Below are 18,560 nucleotides of genomic sequence, written 5' to 3' on the forward strand. Positions count from 1 at the left end.
ATTTATTTTTAGACAGAGGGGAAGGCAGAGAGAAAGAGAGAGGGACAGAAACATCAATGTGTGGTTGCTTCTAGTGCACGCTCCCACCTGGGGACCTGGTCCGCAAACCAGGCATGTGCCCTGGGTGGGAATCGAACCAGCAACCCTTTGGTTCACAGTCCAGCACTCAGTCGACTGAGCCACACAAGCCAGGTCTGCTGATGCTATTTATTATTATTATTATTATTATTATTATTATTATTTTAAATCACTGTTTTACAAAAAATTGTTAGTGCTCTAAGGTAGAAATACAGCTTTATCATCATTCAGTTGGCTAGGTGCTTTCTCAACACTGCCTATTAAATAATTGATCTTTCCCTACTGCTTTGAAATAACAGCTTTGCCACACACCAAATCCCCATGTGTGTTTTGGCTGTATTTCTACAACTGTCATTCTTTTCTGTTTGTCATTTTATTTCTTTTCCAGCACCAAACCTTTCACTTCCTGTGATCTTGAAAATTGTTCTTAGTTTTGTTTCACAAACTAATGGATCTTTAATTTAAGGAGGCACGAAATACTCTTGTGAAACTATCATTTAAAACTTATTTTGAACAAGACAACTTGGCAAGAATTAGAAATCACAATTCAAAGAGGACCTAAACAGAAGTTCTCCAGGAGACTTCTTTCTCCATTCATGGTGTGTTGCAGTTCCAGATGGATTGTGGCCACATAGAATTTCAGTGACTTGAATATCTTCTAACACAGGAAACAGGGCAGCATGAATGAACTTATACATGAAGTCCAGTAAAGACTAGTAATGACTGGATGATCTGTATACAACCAGCAACCTGGTCAGTCATCTGTCCTGATCTTTTAGACACAAGGGCAGTGATGTCATAAATTGCTATCTCCTTCTCAGCGAATAGTGTCAAACCTCACAATATGCAACTAGAAACACAAATCAAAATATTAATGATCTCTTATTTTTTCATAATAATATTTTTGAGTGGACTCTGCTCATATCAATATATTTGATATGAATTATCCCAGTAAAGCATGACACATCATAGCTAGTGAGTTTTATTATCCTCTAAAGACTCACAAAACATTTATGCATCTACTTTGTTCAAAGAAGACACATATGCCCATACACGTGCAAAGACTTTAAGGTAGCTTTTGGCAATTTGACATAAATTTTCAAAATGTTAAGACTGACTTTAGAAGGTCTCAGTAATTTCAACACCCAGCCTGAGCACTCCTTGCCTGTCACTCTACACATGTCCATTAGAAGCAGGCAAGACCTAAAATTAAAAATTAGAAAGGTTTTTATTTCATACGTATGGAAAACTTGGGCTCCTTGCCAATGACAAATATAAAGACAATTTTCTCCATTCTTGGCAAACGTCATATGCTTTTTTGTGGTGATGGAAAAATATTCCTTGGAAACCGACCACAACATTCTCTCGTATTTATAACTAGTAGCAAACAGATCAAATGTATAATAGTGCAAATGGACCAATTAAATTAAAGAGCGTAAGAACAGAAAGGCACTATGTACAGCTTTTATCAAATTTAAATCACTATAGTTCAAGCACCCATTTTTTTAGCTCCCAATTTGAGAGGATTCAGGCTTGTAACCATTTATCCTGTGGCATGAGGCTGTTTTAAGACTCACCAGCTGCATTATGTGTATTATTATATTCCCAAAGTTATTATTGAAAGGTCTGGGGCATTCATACTATTGAAAATATAATTCTGTCAGCACAGTCAGATAAGAAGCATTTTCAACTTCTATAGAAAATGGACAAAGCTTGGATATTTCCTGTGCCAATTAGCAGTTTAACTGAGCAAGAAGGAAGTGTGTCTAAAGATGCCTGAATGAGAACCCAGAAAGCTCAGTATTTGAATGAGAACAACCCAGCAAGCATTCTAGGGCTCTTGGCACCCACAGAGGCCACAGTAAAGAGTTCCCAGGAAGGTCATCCAATTTCAATCAGCCAGAGGGATTATGTGGGAGTGGAGCAGTTGTGTGGCTTGTTCCCTTCAGCACATGTCAGGGGAGGACAGTTGCCAATGCCTGGCACCATAGAGCTTGTAAATATTTTCTAGCGAAACTTGTGAATACAGCTTTTCAAACGCCAGACAAATGATGGTGCAAAGAATAAGCTCAGTGAAACCTATGAGTTGTCTGAAAATTCAATGAAGCTGCGAATTTGTGTTTTGAAGTAACACATGCCTCAAACACACAATTTGATTTAGACTCAGGGGACAAGTTTATCTAACTCAAGATACTTGTTTGATGATTTGTCTACACTAGCTACACAGCCATTTGGGAAATGACTGACTTTCCAATATTTCAGTAACACCTTAATTTTATACAGCATTACAGTATAGTTGGTATCATTTTAGATGTTTAATTAATATACTTGATTAAGTTAGAATTTTGTACTCTCTTGGATCTTAATTTGTGTAAAAATCTAGGAACAAATTATTTTTTATTTTAAAACTATACCCTATATTTATTAGCTATGTGTAATTTTGTGTAACTTTTTCTCTTTCTATCTTGTACTGCTGTTATCAATTTAGTGTTTCTCTTCTAGAAAATTAGGCTTAGTGTAATTTTCTCAGGGTCATTTGATATGTGCATTTCTCTTATACCTGATGAAGGAAATAGAACTCCCTAAGAAAATACAGGGTTGTCCATTCAGTCTCTCAAACACTTGTAAGTCATGAACATATTAAGAAAAACAAGTTGTGGCTTTTGCAATCAAAGGAGGAACAGATGCCAGAGATAAATGAAAAAAACTAATAATTATATAGCATGATAGAAGTTTTCCCAAAGTCTATTCTAACTCCAGTAACCAGAGTGAAACTTTAAGAAGAGTAGTCAAGTCACAACCTATCAGTTCTCTCTGCCCGAAGTCTTTATACACATAGCTTTATCCAGTAGCTTTCAAGGTCTTGTGTGACCTGGCCTCAGTTTTTAACTTGTCTTCCTAGTCTACTACTCTTACCCTCTCTCACTCCTGTCCTATGACACTGGAGTACTTGTTCTTCAAATGTACAAGTTGGTCCAGAAAAAGTCTAGCCATTGTTAATATAATGAGAATAGTTTGCATGACAATGATGTATCCTGATAGCCAAGGAGTGTGGACTGGAATGTGCACGTGTGAACAATGACAACTATACTGTACTAGTCAGTGGGGGAAGTAGATGCCATTGAGTGAGCATGTGTACTGTGTGGTTGCCACATTTAAAATGACTAAGCAAATAGAACAATGAATCTACGTCAAATTTTGCTTTAAGCTTGAATATTCCTCCACAGAAACTATTCAGATGATTCAGAAGACCACAGCTATGGGCAACTGGTGATTGGCAGCTTTGTCATGACAAGATGTTCATTCATGCATCACATCTCATACAGAGATTTGGCAAAACATCATTGACCCAGGTGACTCAGGTGACTCAGTCTCATTACAGTCCAAATTTGGTACCCTGTGACTTCTGGCTTTTTCTAAAATTAAAATCACCTATAAAAAGGAAGAGATTGAGACTATTGGTGAGATTCAGGAAAATATGATGGGGCAGTTGATAGCAATTCCAACAAAGTATTTTACAGAGTGTTTTTGAACAATGGAAGAAAAGCCAGGAGAACTGTGTTAGGTCCCAGGGTGCCTACTTTGAAGGGGACTGAGGTGTCATTGTCCTATGTACAATGTTTTCTATATCTTGTATCTTCTTCAATGTCTCTATTTTTCATGGTATATGGCTGGATAATTTCTGGACAGGCCTCATCTGCTAACATTGAACACCGTATGTACACTCCTGCCTTTATTGCCCCACCTCAAATATCCCTTTACTTTCTTTTTTAACTCTTTTAAGTCTTTGCTCAAATTCTCCTTTTCTAGTGAGACTTTCCCTGACCATCCTATTTTGTATTTCAGTCTCTCCCTAGCACTCCCTACCTCCTTTTCCAAGATTTATTTATCTCTATAATACTTTATATCCTTCTACATGTTACTATTTTGTTGGTGATGAATTTCTGTCTTTCCCCATAGAATTTAAGCTCTGTGAGGGTTGAGACTTTTGTTAATTTGCTTATTTCTCTGTTACCAGTACAGAATTTGGCACACACAAAATGTGTTCACTTTCTCATATATATAATGAATCATTCCCAGAAGTAAAAACAAAGTGCAATGGAAGAATAAAAGCCTGCTGAATTGTTGTTCATGGGATAAAGAAAGTTTCATAAAGGTTGTGCAATTTAGCCTCTTTAAAAGAAAAGTGGATATCCTAGGCAGGGAGAACAGTGTATCAAGATGTTTTGAACATCTAGTAATAGAAAACCTGACCCAGAATGATTTAGTCAATGACAAGACACATTGACTCCCATAACTAGAGGTCCTGAGTCAGGCAGGTCTCTCAATGGGCTTCATCCCATTGCTCTGGTGCTCTCTCTATGGTCCCTCCTCTCTGACATGGTCTTGTTCTCAGGCTAGCTTCCACCATCATAGAAAAGCAGCTGTAGGGGGTTTCATGATTCAAACCCTCACATTACAATATCTAGAGGAAAGGAGACAATTCTCAAAAGAGTGGGTACCCTTTTTTTATGCATATATTGAAAGCCTTTTATTAAATCAGTTATTTTGGCCATGGACATGCCATAGACCTATTGGTTTGAGCCTGTTTTATATGAATCATTCACAATGGCAAGTAGAAATGCTTTATTGTGTTTGGATAGAAATATCCAGGACCACTCTTGGATCTGGGGGGTGGGGCTATTTTTCCTCTGAATCCATGATTACTATATATGGGTGAAAGAATTACTGTGGAAACCATCATAATATCCATAGCCAATAGAAGGTACAATCTAAAATATTGGGATGGTCCCTGTGTGGCTTTAGAGGATGCTAAAGAAAATGAAGGGAGTTGATGCTAGAAAGGGCATATTGAGGCCAGGGGAGTTGGGAGCCTGCAAACTACAAGACTTAGACTTTATCAGGGTGCTGCTAGAAATCCACTGAAGTTTCTCAAAGCAAGAAAGTGTCATGATAAGATTATTGTTTTTTCCTCTGCTATTTTGACTACTTTAGAAAAATGATTCTAGAAGAAATATTAAGACTGGATTAGAAACATTTATAGAAAAAAATTAATCTGATCTGTTATTGTAATAGCCCAAGACAGCATCACAGTTTGAAGTGAGGTAAAAGAAATAAACCTAATTGGAGAAGTGTTTATCACATAATATCAATAAAATTTCAAAATTAATTAATGATGAGGTGGTGGTGATAAATAAGAAGACAGAGACAAAGAGGACTCTGAGGTCTGTAATTTGAAGTCATGTGCAGTAACTTTCCATGGGGGGTGGCAAACAAAGGACCCACGATGAGGAGTATATTGGAGAGGAACTTTAAGAAATTCTACAAGGGATTGAATAAAGAACCCCATGGAAGAATTAGAAAAAAGTAAAACCAGTTCTTCCTCAGAGACAGAAAATACCATGGAGTCTTGTTGTGTCTCAATTGCATGACATTAATTTTCCCTTCTTCACACCACCCTAATTCCTTTTAGGGAAGTACTGCTTCTCCCTTGGTTAGAGTCTGATGGGTGTGTATTTCGAAGGACTGCTTCCACTTAGCCAAGAGGCAGTTTCCATAATCCAATCTAAGTAACTTGGATGCTCTCTTCCTGAAGGTCTAATAGTGGGCAGAATGACAAGGAAACAATTGGGTTCATCCCAGAGGTCAGGCTTGGAACACCAAGCTGTTCTGTCATCAAAGAAACTTTTATAACTTTCTCTGTGGCTTCCTTGGTTCCTGCAAATTTCCAAATTCACATCTCCAGGCTTTTTGATACTATGATCACATATTATCCTCCTAATAAATTTCATTTTCTCCCCAGGAGAATCCATTTGTGTCATGCTATCCAAAAAACCTTAGTTGATACAAAAAGGAGAAAAATGTTGAAAGAAAGAATAAATAATGAAATGAGGGTGTTTTGTAAAATATACAAGTGTAGGTTTCATAAAAACTAGGTTATCATTTTTTGTGAATCAGGAGATTGAGAAGAGCCATAAAGTTTTTGGTGGATTTCTTTGGGGGAAGGGGGTTAGTTACTTGTTTTAACTGTTCCTAAAAGGAATGTATAAGTGACTAAGAATGTATAACTAAAGGAAATTTCTATCTCATTGAGGATAATTAATGGAGCCCTTGCTGTTTCTAGAATACTTAAAGTACCTTCCCCTCTCAGGCTATCTGATATTCTCTATCAGGCTATTCTTCCCTTCTCCTAGAATGCTCTTTCGAAGTTCCTTGGATGTCCAGCTTTCTCACGTCAATTGTGATTCTCCTGCAAGGTCGTGTTTTTTCCATAAAGCATAATCTTAGCATCCTGTCTAAAGGAGCATACCTGACTCCTCATTCACTCCCTCTCCTTTTTACCTCTCATAACACTTTTCACTACGGGATATTACAGATTTATTTATATGTTACCTCTTATCTCCAGCAGAAGGTAAACACCATGAGGGTAGAGAATTTGTCTATTTTTACTGATCTATTCCCTAGTGCCTAGAACAGCACCATACATTTAGCAGACACTCAGTAGTAAGCATTAGTTCGAATTTATGATTCTTTTTTAATTGGCCTAGGTAGATAAGATCAATTTACAAAACAAAACTAATATTCTGGAACTAATAATTATAGCAAAGTTATAGGATACAGGTGCTTTAGTCCTTTAGGGCTTATATCATAGACTAAGCAGCTTATATATTGTACAACAGAAATGTATTTCTCATAGTTCTGGAGATTGAGCAGTTGAAGAACAAAGCACCAGCAGATTGACTGTCTGGTCAGGGCCCACTTTCTGGTTTATAGATGGCTGTTTTCTCCTTTCATCCTTAAAAGTAGCAGGGAAGCTATCTGGGCTTTCTTTTATAAGGGCACTAATTTTACAGATAAGGGTTCTGCCCCCATGACCTAATCATCTCCCCAAGGCCGTGCCTCTAATTCCATCACATTGGGAGTTAGCTTTCAACATATGAATTTTGAGAGACGCAAACATTCGGTCTATAGCACAAGGTTGATGTATATAAATCAACCACATTTCTATATACCAGCAATGAACAAGTGGAGTTAAACAATAAACACAGTGCCCTGGCTGGTGTACCTCAGTGGATTGAACACAGGCTGTGAATCAAAGGGTCACCGGTTCATTTCCTAGTCAGGGCACATGCCTGGGTTGTGGTCCAGGTCCCCAGTAGTGGGCACATGAGAGGCAACCACACATTGATGTTTCTCTCCCTTTCTTTCCCCCACCTTTTCTCCCTCCCTTCCCCTCTCTATAAAAATAAATAAATAAAAAATTTAAAATATCTTAAAAAACAATAAAAACACAGTAACATTTACATTAGTACCACCCCAAAATTAAATATTTAGGTATAAATCTAACAAAAAATGCACAAGACCGATATGAAGAAATACTAGAAAATTCTGAAGAAAGAAATAAAAAAAGTAAATGGAGAGATACTCTATGTTCAGACACAGGGACACTCAATATTGTCAATATAACAGTTCTTCCAAACTTCATCTGTAGATTCAATGCAATCCCAAGCAAAATCCCCCAAAATTATTTTGTGGACATCAATAAACTGAATCTAACATTTATGTGAAGAGATAAAAGACCCAGATTAGTCAACTTGAAAGAGAACAACGAAGTGGAAACACTGACAGTGCTTGACTTTGAGACTTGCTATAGATATAGTAATAAAGACAATGTGATATTGATGAAAGAATAGAAAAATTGATCAGTGGAACAGAATGAAAAACCCAGAAATAGACCCAAATAAATATAATCAATTATCTTTGACAGAGAAGCAAACACAATACAATGGCTCAAAGATAGTTTTACAACGAATGGTGCTAGAGCAACTCAACATTCACGTGCAAGAAATGAATCTATACAAAGGGTATCCTGCCATGTAATTTGAAAAATAGAGACATTTATTGAACATAAGATAATGATGCCTCAGTCCCATTCAAAGTAGGCACCTTGAGGCCCCACATGGTTCTCCCAATTCCCATCAGCTCCTCCACTATATTTTCCTGAATCTCATCAATGGTCTGAAATATCTTTCCTTTCAAAGGTGATTTTAGATTTTGCAAAAGCCAGAAATCACAGGGCTCCAAATCTGGGCTGTAGTGGGACTGAGACACCTGGGTGATTTGATGTTTTGCTAAAAAAACTCAGCATGAGATGCGATGGATAAGTGGGTGTCTTGTGATGAAGCTGCCATAGCTGAGGTCTTCTGAATCATCTGCATAGTTTTTGTGGAGGAATGTTCAAGCTAACGCAAAATCTGATGCAGATTCATCACTCTACTCAGTCATTTTGAATGTGATAGCCACACAACACACATGCTCACTCAATGGCATCTACCCCCCATCACTGACTAGTACAGTGATGTCATCTTTGTCCACACATGCACATTCTACTCCGCTCGCCTTGGCTGCCAAGTTACATCACTATCACACAAACTGTTCTCATTATATTAACAATGGCTGAACTTTTTCTGGACAAACCTTGTAGATATTACACCCTCCACAAAAGTTAATTCAGAATAGACCACAGATCTAAATATAAAATGCAAAACTAAAAAATTCATAGAAGATGACATATATTAAAAACCTAGGTGATCTTGGATATTGCAATAATTTAAAAAATAAAATACCAAAACCATGATCCATGAACAAAATAATTAATAAGGTCATATTTATTAAAATTAGCCTTGGCTGGTGTAGCTCAGTAGATTGAGCACCAGCCCGTGAACCAAAGGATCCCTGGTTCTATTCCCATTCAGGGCACAGGCCTGGGTTGTGGGCTCAGCCCCGGTTAGGGGTACATGAGAGGCAACAACACACTGATGTTTCTCTCCCTTTCTTTCTCTCTTCCTTACCCTCTGTCTAAAAATGAGTAAAAATGAAAATATTTTAAAAAATTATTAAAATTAAACATTTCTGATGTATGAAAGACAATATCAAGAGAATGAAAAGACAATCCACAGACTTGGAGAAAATATGTGCAAAAGACATCTGATAAAGGCTTGTTATTCAAAATATACAAAAACCTCTCAAAATTCAACAATACAGAAATGAAGATTAATTGGGTTGGCCAAAAAGTCCATTACTTTTTTTCCGTATGATGGCTCTAGTAGTGCTTAGTTGTGTTTAACTGCATTCAAAGCAGTTTTGTGAGATTGTGTTGTGACAGCTGTCATATCACTCTGCAAAAAAAAAATAGTGAATTTTTGTGCAGCCATTTTAATATTGAAGGTAGAAGAAAATACATATTTTCAGCATGCTATGCTTTATTATTTCAAGAAAGGTAAAAATGCAACTAAAATGCAAAAAAAAAAGATTTGTGCAGTGTATGGAGAAGGTGCTGTCACTGATCAAACATGTCAAAAGTGGTTTGCAATGTTTCTTAGTGCTACTGACATTTTGACCAAATAATTCCTTGCTGTGAGCTGTCTTTTGCATTGGAGGATGTTTAGCAGCACCCCTGGCACCTACCCTCTAGAAGGTAGCAGCAGGAGATGGCCAATATACTAAAAATATCCAAATCAATAAAGTTTCTGGTAAAAATGAAAAATCTGTCTTTTATTTTGGAAAAAACTAAACAGGCATTTGGGCCAATCCAATAAAAATGGGCCAAAACATTAAGAATATTTCACCAAGGAATACCTATAGATGGCAAAAAAATTATATGGAAAGATGTTCCAATCGTTGTCATCTGGAAAATGAAAATTAGAAACAACAATGAGACAGCACCAAATACCTATTAGAACAACCAACATTCAGAACACTGACAACACCAAACGCTGGAAAGAATGTGAGGCAATAAGAACCCTCATTCATTGCTGGTGGGAATGCAAAATGGTACATCTACTGTGGAAGACATTTTGGCAGTTTCTCACAACTTTTGCCATAGAATAACAGCAATCATACCCCTTGGTAATACCCAAAGGAGTGAAAAATGCATGTCCATGCAAAAACCTACACATAGATATTTATAGAAGCTTATTCATAATTGTCAAATTTTAGAAGCAACCAAGATGTACCTCAGTAGGTAAATGGATAAACTGTGGTACATCCAGATGATAGAATATTATTCAGCACTAAAAAACATAAGCTATCAAGCCAGGCAAAGTGGAGAAGAGTTAAACATGTATCACTCAGTGAAAGAAGCCAATTTGAAAAGGTTATCTACTGCATGATTGTAACTAAATGATATTATAGAAAAGGAAAAAAACTATGGAGATGGTAAAAAGACCAGTGGTTGCCATGGGTTAGTAGGAAGAAAGTGGTGATTAGGCAGAGCACAGACTTTTAAGGCAATGCAACCACTCTGTATGATGCTATAATTACATACATATATCATTATAATTCTGTCTAAAGACATAGAATGTGAAACACCAAGAGTGAACCCTAGTGTAAACTATGGCATTTGGATGATAATGGTGTGTCAACGTAGGTTCCTCAGTTGTAACAAATGTACTACTCTGGTGGGGGATGTTTATAAAGAGGGATATTGCATGTATGGGGGCAGTGAATATATGTGAAATCTCTGTACTTTCTGCTCAATATTGCTGTACACCTAATCTGCTCTAAAAATAAAGTCTATTAAAAAACAAAAAAGCAGACTAAAATATTAAGGAAATATTTTTTTACTTAATATGAAATTTGATGTTGGAGATTAGAAGGACATTCTATCTAACCTTAAACACTGACTGAAAAAGTTATTGCTTAAGGAAAGTTCACTAGAGAAGCTGAAAATAGTTGTATACTTTCTAAAGATCAAATTTAAGTGACCTACTTTCCAATGCACACATTTTTGATATATGACTCCGAGATATCTGATCCGCATGACTGCAATACTTGGCGCACTGTTACTCCTCAGAGACTTCTTGCTAATGCACAAACAGTTTTCCACAGAAAACTTTTAGAAACAGTCTAAGCTAGGTGGGTGTCATAGACTGGAAAGCAAAGTTGGTAACTTCTCAAAGTTTAGTTGACAAAGTATTATCACAACAAGGTAGAACTGAACTCAAGAGTTCTCGAAAGTACTACAAGCTGGCATTTGTTCAGCAATTATTTTGTTTCAGATAGTATGATGTCTTATTCAAATATCCTAGCAATTTAGGTTATATCTGCTATTAGTATCTCCATTTTATAGATGAGGAATAGTGAAGTTAACTTTTTGTTTAAATTCATATAACTAATAGGTGAATATACTGGTTTGAAGAGTGTTCTCCCATATTTCATGTCCACTCGGAATTTCAGAATATGACCGTAGTTGTAAATAGGATTTTTGCAGAAATAATTTTAGTGTGGGTCCTATATCCAAGGAAGAAGGTCATGTGAAGACACAAAGCTATACAGGGAAGAAAGTCATATGACAACAGAGGAAGAAACTGGAGTAAAGTATTGTTTACAAGCCAAGGAACATCAAAGACAGTCAGAGCCATCAGGGACTAGGAGAGAGGTATGGGGTAGCTTCTCCCTCAGAACTTCCGAAGGGAACTAACTCAGCTGCCAGTTTGATTTTAGATTTCTGGACTGCAGAACTGTGAAAAGTACACATGAATTTTAAGCCACTCAATTGTGGTAATTTGCCCTAGGCAAATAACATACCAAAGAGCTATCTTAAATCTAGGTCTCTCTGACTTTGAAGGCTAAGCAAGCATTCGGTCATTTTCTTGCATTAATTTCAGAAGGTCTTGAGCAAGTGTGTGATACAGCACTAATTAATCTTTATGGTAGTTATCTGTAACTAAAGGTAGAGAATATGTCTTATTCATCTTTTTGCGTAAAAAGCTACATAATGTCTAGCATGTAGCACATATGATGGGTTGTGGAAAAAGGAATGAATATGCAATCCTAAAACAGACTAAGGCTTCCTTTGTAGTTCTCTCATTCCTTAAAAATAACTGTCAAATGCTTTGGTTATTATCAATAATAATAAAGAGTATAGTCAGTATAACTATGTTGTTATGTATAGTTCTATAATTTATGAGTTTATTTTTTAACTTAATCCTTCATTCTCAAAGTCATATTTTGACTGAATGATCTTATGTTTGTTTGTTTTTTTTCATTATTTAGATCATGCCTTGTAAGAGGCAGAATTAAAAGCAATGACTTCATAACAATCGAAGGAAATAACCTAACAAAAAATACTTTCATGCAAAACTTGGAGAAAGCACAGAAGAAAAGTTAATATGAAAGCAAGAGTAAAATTTGAACCAAAAATCAATAGAGCTGATTCTCGACCTCATTAGAGATGAGCTACAAATTGAACTTTAAGTATTGCAAGAGGAATGCTAGAATAAGAAGATATGCTCATATATACAATGGAATATTACTCAACCATAAGAAGAAAGAAATCTTATCATTTGCAACAGTATAGCTGGACCTCGGGGGTATTATACTCAGTAAAATGAGAAAGTCAGAGAAATACAATACCATACGATTTTACTTATAAATGGAAATTAAAGAACAAAATAAACAAACAAACAAAATTGAAACAGACTCACAGGCAGAGCAGACTGGTGGTTGCCGTAGGGGAGCAGCGTTCAGTGAATGGTTGAAAGAGGTTAAGAAGTACAAATTATTAGTTGCAAAATAATCACAGCTATGCAAACTATAGCATAGGTAATATAGTTAATAATATTGCTATGCCTGGTGCTATGTGGGTACTAAAAATATTGGGGGGACATTTTGTAAAGTATTTGATTGCATAACCACTATGTTGTTCACCTGAAACTAATATAAAATATTGAAAGTAAAAAATAAAAATGAAGGCCCCTGATGCGTGTTACTATGTTAAAAAATAAAAATAAAAAAGATATGCTCAGAGCGCCCTCAAGTTCAAAGATACCAGTCGCCCAGGAGTCCCTTACTAAGTGACCCCCTGGAGACCAGGAAAGGAACTGATTTCCCCCATGCCTCTACATAAAGAAGCGAATTTCATGCATTGGATCTTCAATTGTGCCCTCTTGTTGGGGAATAGGATGCTATGATCTCAAGCACACAAATTTCAGAGTCATAAAAAACTGGGTTCAAATCTTGGCTCTGCTTTTTACCGATCGTATGACCTGGGAGAAGTTCTTGAATTGGCTTTCTTTTTATTAACTAAGGATAATAAAATTTACCTCATGTCACTCTTATGGGGCTTAATAAAAGATATGTAAAATATTTGTCAGGGAGGAGATTTCCCTCGCCAGTTAATTCTCTTTTCCTAATAGATGATCATCTTTCACCACTGGACTTTAAGCAATTCTTTATTCGCAAATTGATTATTATCCTTTCCTGCTCCAGATCTAAATTGATATTTATTTTTAGTCAAGTACAAGCTACTGAGTTGTAATTCTATATTTACATAGTCATATACACACTAGTTTATCTTTAGCACTGGGGCATGTATACATATTTAAATAATGTATATTTTATTTAAAAGATTTAAAAAGACTAAAATATAGCAAATTTCAAAGATGTGAGCAATTAACTGTGCTCTCCATTCTACTCAATAAACACAGGCCTCAGACTAAATTTGAGATGGGAGATTGAACACTGCTGTTTAACACTGGAAATCTGCCTCAATTTTTATCTGTCCCACTGTGCAAGTGTCTCACAATAACGAGTGTGATTTTGAGTGTGCAAAAATAGCATTTGTTAAAAATCATGGCTCCTAAACCAAAGCCACTGCTTCATCTAGTGCTCATCTGAGAGGCCAGACAACCATTTGAGTTTTGGAGGAAAAACAAGCTGCCTTGGACTATGGTGAGATAGCTGATTATCAATAAACTGTCAACTACAATTTTGATTCTTTGTGATCATATGTACAATCGAGAAGCATATTTTAAAACCTAGTTTGTACAGAAGGTTAAGATTTCACTTTACATCCTATTGTGTCAGATAGAAAAGAGGTGCTCAATAAATACATGTTAGAGAGAGAGAGAAAGAGAGAGGAAAGAGGGAGGGAGGAAGGGGAAAGAAAACAAGTTTAGGATTTTAATAGGCTTGCTTGCTATGAACAACCAAGCATTCGTATCCATATTATTTCTCTCCCTGTTCACTACATAAGAATCCTTCAGCTATGGTCCTCCTTTCTTAGCCAGAGGTTGGACTCCAGAAAATTTCTCTAGCTTCTTGCCTCTTCTCAACAGGAATCAAGACAACTCACTGCAAATTCCCTTCTCCCACCTGCTGGATCACTTCGGCCTTAGAGGGCTACAGATAAAAATACTAGATCAGGGCCAGGGGGCCTGAAACCTGGTTCCACCTCCCCTAACAATTGTACAGCTGTTGGCAACCTGCCCCATCTTCTCCCTCTGGGCTTCATTTCTTTCATATTTGCAAAGACAAAGCAGAACTAGATGATCTCTCTGAGGTCATGTTGAAGAATAGTTTCGGATTTATATTCTACTTATTTCAGGTTTTTCTGGATTGTGAAGACAGAAACATTGTCTCCTCCACACCTTAAGGACTTTAGATTGGATTTCGTCTCTTTCACACAATGAACAAATTTCTTTCTTTCTAACACTGAGAGTTTTTAAGCCCAAACTGGGACTGATTTAATAGGTTTTATCCCATCTTCTATTTAAAAGGATTCAATGCTTTCCTATGTTATATTCATATCTGAAAAACACACTAACAATCAGAAAAACCTCTGTCTCTCAATTACTTAAATGGTAAAAAAGTTAGAAACATAATTTACTAGTATATCTTAGGCTGATTTTTTCCAAAAGAATCTGGTGATAAATGGATATATTGCCTTTGAAAAGGGCGGGATTGGACCTCTGAACATTGGCAAATGGTCATGGCTAATTACGACAGAAACCATCTATTGCCTACACACTTACATCCCCCTTCTCTTCTTCCCTATTAACAGAATGTTAAGGAAATATGCCAGGAATGGTCCTACTGAGAAAGTTGATCCCTGTCCCAGTTCTGGACAATAAATCATAAACCATCTAAATTAATTGCAATAATCCTACCCGTCTTACCCTCTCTCTGACCCCTCAGTGATTCATCTATGGGAAATCATATGACCCAGTTCTGACCAAGGTGGTTTAAAGAAGGTCTGGTGGAGAGAAGCTTCTGGGAAATTTTGTTCTCTTGGTTCAAAAAGAAAAATTAAAAGACAGACTCAATTAGATGGGCTCTGTTACCTTGCACCTCTTGTCATGCCTGTAGAATAGACACACAATCTCAGTGTAACGTAACCACCTTGTGACTATAGGCAGTAGAATGGAAGTTAACATGCCGAGGATGGCCCTTGCTGACATTAGAGAACTGCCTCGCCAAGCTTGGGCTACTTACTTTTTGACTTGACTTCCTCTTGTGTGAGACACATGAATCTCTACATGTTTCAGCCACTCTAGTTTTGCTTTATGTTTCGTGTCATTGAATATATTCCTAAATGATACCATAACCAAAAAAAGACACTTGCCTAACCATAATAATAAGCCGTCCTCTGAGAATCTACAGATCTCTGAATTGCTAGATTAAGACATTTAAAAGTCAAACTGCACAAATTCAATGCTTTAAACTATGACAAAATGATTACAACTAAAGAAGAAAGCAAGAACATGTGGTTTGGTAAACTAGAGCAGGAAGGACAAGTTGCACTGGCCTGTTAAGTTCTGGAATTTTTCATCAGACTGCAAGCACATCTCTGACCTTAAGTTGTTGTGTAAGAGTAAATATTAGATCATTTTAATGACACTGATAATGTTAGTTATGATAATACAATAATATTAACTTTCATTAGCTGTTTACTATATAGTAAGCATTTTGCTAAACTCTTTACAACCGTTGTTTCATTTAATCCTCACAAATCTATAAAATGAATACTACTATGCCCATTTCATAGATAAAGAACCTGAGGTTGAAATGGGACCTGGCCAAATTCACACAATAAGGTAAGTAGTAGATGTCAAACTGAGACAATCTCTCTAGTCTGTCTTATGTACACTAAACTAATCCAGCAGAACTATTCCTCTACTTTGTTTCTAACTATTTTAACTTTGAAACAACTGCAGTTTATTTTAGAAAATTGTAAGTATAACACAAATATTTTTTCTAAACCATCTGAGAATAAGTTGCCAGAACGATACCCTAATAACTCCCAAATACTTTAGTGTTTGTAATGGTTTGGACAGTGAACCTTTAAAAGATATCCATGACTGTGACTCCATTTGGAAAAAGGGTCTTTGTGAATATAATTAAATGAAGAATCTTGAGATAATTTTGGATTTAGAGTAAAGCCAAAACCCTCCCTGTATGGATGCCCCACTCACCTGCCTGGGTACTGACACCCAGCTTCCTCACCTGGCCCTACTCACCTTGTTGAGATGGGACATTTTCCTGTAAGGACACTCCCTCCCCCTGCTTGGGCCCTGACACCTCAGGGCAGCCTGCCCCTCACACCCTGCATGGGTGCCCTCCATACTCACAACCAACTCCATGCCCTGTACCAGGTCAGCTCCATGTGTGGACACCCCTATGTTGAGTTGTCCCACCATGTGGATGCCTTTCTCGTCCCACCTGGCCTCTGACCACTGGCACCACATCTGACACTTCCACCTAGGCTCTGGCATTCCACACCCTAGCATCTCCATGGTGACATCTACTCAAGTTGCTCACTCTCTGGGCTGCTCTCTTGTGGATGCTCTCCTCATCCCTTAGGGGCCCCAGCCCCTTGCACCAGGCTGAGCCTCTCTGAGGAAGCTCACCTCAACCACTTGCACTCAGCAATACTGGGACATCACGGCTCCTCTCACCCTGGCACAGACATCTACCTTGATTGACCCCGCTTCAAGGCTTTAGGGCTGAACTTTTCAGGAAGGGAGAAATGGGGAGGAGAAAATAAAGAGAAAGGAGAGCTGAGTTCTCCAGCAAAAAATAAAAACATTACTACAAATTCAATGTGTAATACTGAGATAAGACTAGTAAACTGAAAATTGATCATTTTAATTCTTTCTTCCAATACTGATCTGGGAAATGAGGGGTGTTCCGGTAACTTGAGAGTCTACACTCTGTTACCATGATTGTAATGTAATGTTTTTAGCTCTCAATGCATTTACAACACCTTTCACTTTTATATTAAGAAATAATAATAAGTGAAATTTTTGATAAAGTGGCTACTTCTGGCTGCTGCATGGGGCTGCTGTTTTAGACAGCTCTACCATTTTCACTCTTCTGTTGCCATAGATAAGGCCCCATGGCTTGAGTCCCTGCCCAGTTTTCCATGGCGCACCTGAAAATACACCATTCTCAGGTGCTCCACTGCAGTGTTTGAGCTTTCACTTTACAGCCCTTTCAGTTCACCCTTCCGGGGGCAGCCACTGTTGGCCAAACTACAATCACTGCATCAGAGTCAAGGATCAAAGAAACTTCCAGTTTTAGCTGTATACTATGCTAACCTGAATTTATGGAAAGCTGTAGGGATGAACAAAGGCAATCATGAATTGGGTCTGACTAGGACCTGTGGCAGAATAAAGATTATGACCTCAGGAAATTAAAAAAATAAAAAGTAAAAGCAATAAAACACACACAGAAACACACACACATACGTTACTTTAGGAACAGGTGAACATAGGCTGATGATCCATCCAGACTGAACACAGAGACCCACATATTTCCAACCAAATAAAATTTAAAGAAAGCTAGAGGGTCTACTCTAAATTGGTGTTTTTCAATATTTTAAAAACCCCTTTCTGGATAAATTTAAGTATCTCAATTTTTCCTCAGTCTATATTTCATGCAGTAAAATTTATAAGCAATTCCCCTTTTCTAAAATAAAAAATGAACTATAGGTTAAATATAATTTTTCTGATATCCTAAGCTTCCTGGAGATTCAGAGACTTCCACCCCACCTTACTTTCTCTCCAGCCCTCACTGCTGTTTCTCCTGATGAAAATTATGCTGTATCGAATGGAAAATAGAATGGCTTTTGTTCTTCAGCATGCTTGCTATGGATCAATAAAAGATAATGAGTATCAGGACCATATTTTTTTTAAGATTAATTTATTTGTTTGGATACCATAATGAGATCAGGAAAAGGAAAAATATCCCACCACCACTGGAAGATATAGGTTCTTATCCTCAAATTAGGTTAGTTCCAAGATTTAGATAAAAAGCATTAATTGATTAAAACTCCTTTTAAAATATAAATCATACTGTTGTAATTCTGACAGTCTTATATCAGAAATGTATTTATTTGATTTTCTCAGATGAGCTTTTTACCAATGACATCTCAATGAGGAAATGCTGACATCGTTTCCATGTTATCACTGATATTCTAGTTCCAGCCATTAAAACTGCTGAGAAACAAAAAGTGATGGGACACCATTAACAAGTAGCATCTGAAAGGGTCTGGCTACTTAGAATCCATGATGTGTAATCCTGCCATTTTCTTATTAAGCCAGATGCTACGCTGCCTAAGTCATATACAATCTTATTTGTACTCTACATCAAGAAAGTTAAGAATTCATGATGCAAATTATTTAAACACAGGTGCGTTC

General features: G+C 37.0%; 1 protein-coding gene across 1 annotated transcript in view; it reads left to right on the top strand.

The window, feature by feature from the left end:
* The window catches only part of KITLG (KIT ligand), a 118,023-nt gene extending 105,246 nt beyond the window's left edge, over positions 1–12,777 (top strand). Inside the window, exon 10 of the mRNA XM_037128150.2 lies at positions 12,136–12,777. The gene's annotated coding sequence lies outside the window, so the exon portion shown is untranslated. The remainder of the gene's footprint in view (positions 1–12,135) is intronic.
* Positions 12,778–18,560: the final 5,783 nt, after the last annotated feature.

Source organism: Artibeus jamaicensis, unplaced genomic scaffold (assembly GCF_021234435.1).
Source record: "Artibeus jamaicensis isolate MK-2021 breed Jamaican fruit bat unplaced genomic scaffold, CSHL_Jam_final scaffold_584, whole genome shotgun sequence".
In the NCBI taxonomy this organism is placed as follows: Eukaryota; Metazoa; Chordata; class Mammalia; order Chiroptera; family Phyllostomidae; genus Artibeus; species Artibeus jamaicensis.